Source organism: Prenolepis imparis, unplaced genomic scaffold (genome assembly GCF_030444845.1).
Source record: "Prenolepis imparis isolate NDT839.2.m4 unplaced genomic scaffold, iyPreImpa1.0 SCAF_220, whole genome shotgun sequence".
In the NCBI taxonomy this organism is placed as follows: domain Eukaryota; kingdom Metazoa; phylum Arthropoda; class Insecta; order Hymenoptera; family Formicidae; genus Prenolepis; species Prenolepis imparis.
In genome coordinates, this window is record NW_028141378.1 from 20,001 (window position 1) to 22,500 (window position 2,500).

General features: G+C 57.6%; 1 pseudogene; it reads left to right on the forward strand.

The window, feature by feature from the left end:
* The window catches only part of LOC145948058 (large subunit ribosomal RNA), a 7,929-nt pseudogene that overhangs the window by 2,717 nt on the left and 2,712 nt on the right, over window positions 1-2,500 (forward strand).

The following is a 2,500-nucleotide window of genomic DNA, read 5'->3' on the forward strand; positions in this document are numbered from 1 at the left end:
TGCGATGGCCCTCGCGGGTGTTGACGCAATGTGATTTCTGCCCAGTGCTCTGAATGTCAACGTGAAGAAATTCAAGCAAGCGCGGGTAAACGGCGGGAGTAACTATGACTCTCTTAACCCTCAAAGCAACACGCCGCGAGCGGACTAAAGAGAGCATAGTTGGGACGCGATGCGAATACATAGCCTCACGCGTTCAAGTTGTACCCCACCTCCTCGTGGTGCTCCCGGTAACGTTGCCTACCTTCTGGTCAGTGCGACGGCTAAGCGGTGTTACAACGATATGCGCCCCGAAGGGCTTCGGCCCATGTGCCGTGGTCATGGTAAGTTGTGGGGCCAAGAAAGACCCGGCTTTCGGGGGGCTCTCGGCTGTCAATCCGTTTGCCCCCCACACGCAGTAAAATTATGATGGAACAAAAGTGTGAAAATGTAATCCCGGGTTCTCGGATGGCCCGGGAACTGCGTGCGAGAGCTCGCGAGAATGAGCAAGCCGCTGTTGCGGAGGACCCTGACGGGGTCGTCGCTGGTCCCTTGCGAATCACTAGCGGGGCCAGCCTGGCTGAGCACGGCAGCCAGGAAAAGGAAATATCCATGTTCGGCTGCGAGCATTGCCCGGCGAAGTTCCGGACCAAGCGTGGCCTTGCGGTCCACATGCGGGTTCACCCGTTGGCGGCCAACAGCGCTATCGATGTTGATCGCGTTAAACCCAGGTGGTCTGTGGAGGAGGTTAGTCTCATGGCTCGCGCTGAGGCTGCTGCCAACTCAGCCAGGGGAGTTCTCTTTATGAACCTACATCTACAGGAGAAGTTCCCCCATAGGAGTCTCGATGCCGTCAAAGGTAAGCGTCGACAGGAGGCTTATCAAGAGATGGTTAGAGGCTTCTGCCAAGAGATCCAATCGCGACATGTGGTTGAGATCGATGAGGGCGATGGGGCTGGCGCGGCGATGATAGGAGCCGACGCCGCCCCTGCGAGCATAGAGGCTAACCAAGATGATCTAAGCGCACATCAGCCTCCCCCTGAGCAGAACGCTCAGAGGCTGCGGGACATGATACAATCACTCTTGGAGCGGAGTTCGGCGTTCCGCAGCTATGGGGCTGATATTCTTGTTGGAACGGCAAGAAATGCTCTCACGGCGGGGGTGGTCGACGTGCTGGCCATCGAGAGATGGTTAGCCGGGATCTTCCCGCCGTCAATATCTGTGCGCCCTCCACGGCGCGTGTCGACGGAGAAGCGCCGTCCCCCTTACAAACGAGAGAACAGGGAGCAGAAGAAGAGGAGGGAATATGCACATGTGCAGTCCCTCTACAAAAAGAACAAGAAGACTTGTCTGTCGCATATCCTCGACGGCGACTCGATGCGTAAGCGTCCGTCCGCTGTCGAATTCTATAACTGCTGGCGCCCCATTATGGAGGCCTCCAGTGGTGCGGATGGAGACATGACGGCCTTGCGTGAGTTGTACGGAGAGGCGAGACAAGTAGCGAGTGCTGGCCGGAGCCGTCCGTCGGGTGCCAGAGGGATTCATCTCGAAGGCCTCGGCGAGGGCGCTGCCGCGGACCCAGGTCCCGCGGCGGATAGGACCTTGCTCTGGGATCCTGTAACACCTGTGGAGGTGGGGAGGATTTCCGTAAGGACTGGCACTGCGCCCGGATTGGATCAGATTACGCCGAGGATGTGGAACGCTGTTCCAACTATTCTTCGTGCGCTTCTATTCAATCTGCTGCTTCTGGCAGGAACGATACCCTCGTCGATCGCCACAACCAGAACGGTATTCCTAGAGAAGGGAGGTATGTCCGACCGGCCTGGACCGGCGGAATACCGACCTCTCAGCATAGGATCCGTCATAATAAGACACTTCCACAAAATTCTAGCAAAGAGATTGGCGGCCCTTGATGTGTTCGACACGCGCCAAAGGGGGTTCCGGCCGATGGATGGGGTGTGTGAGAACGTCACAGTCCTGTCCGCCGTGCTTGGGGATGCCCGGAGGCGCTGTCGTTCGTTACATCTGGCGTGCGTCGACATGTCGAAAGCTTTCGACACGGTTGCGCACGCCGCCATACATGCTACTCTCGAAGAGCTGGGGCTCCCTCGGGAGTTTAGAGAGTACATAAGGGCCGTCTATTCGAGTGCGCGGACGGAACTGCAAGGATCCGGCACTGGGGAAGTGTCGGCCATTAAAATAGGCCGTGGCGTGAGACAGGGTGATCCGTTGTCGCCCCTGCTGTTCAATCTGGTCGTGGATAGAGCACTGGGAATTCTCTCGGGGAACGTTGGTTATCGGATGGGTGCAAGACTCGTGGGTGCTCTGGGCTATGCTGACGACATTGTGCTCCTTGCCTCTACCAGAAGTGGTCTGCAGGAGAACCTGACACGGCTTCATGCCGCCCTTATGCGTAATGGACTTGACATAAACGCTAAGAAAACCGGCGTGCTGTCCATGGTGGCGTCCGGCAGAGACAAAAAGGTGAAGGTGGACACCACGCCTTACTTCACCGTGGGGGGAG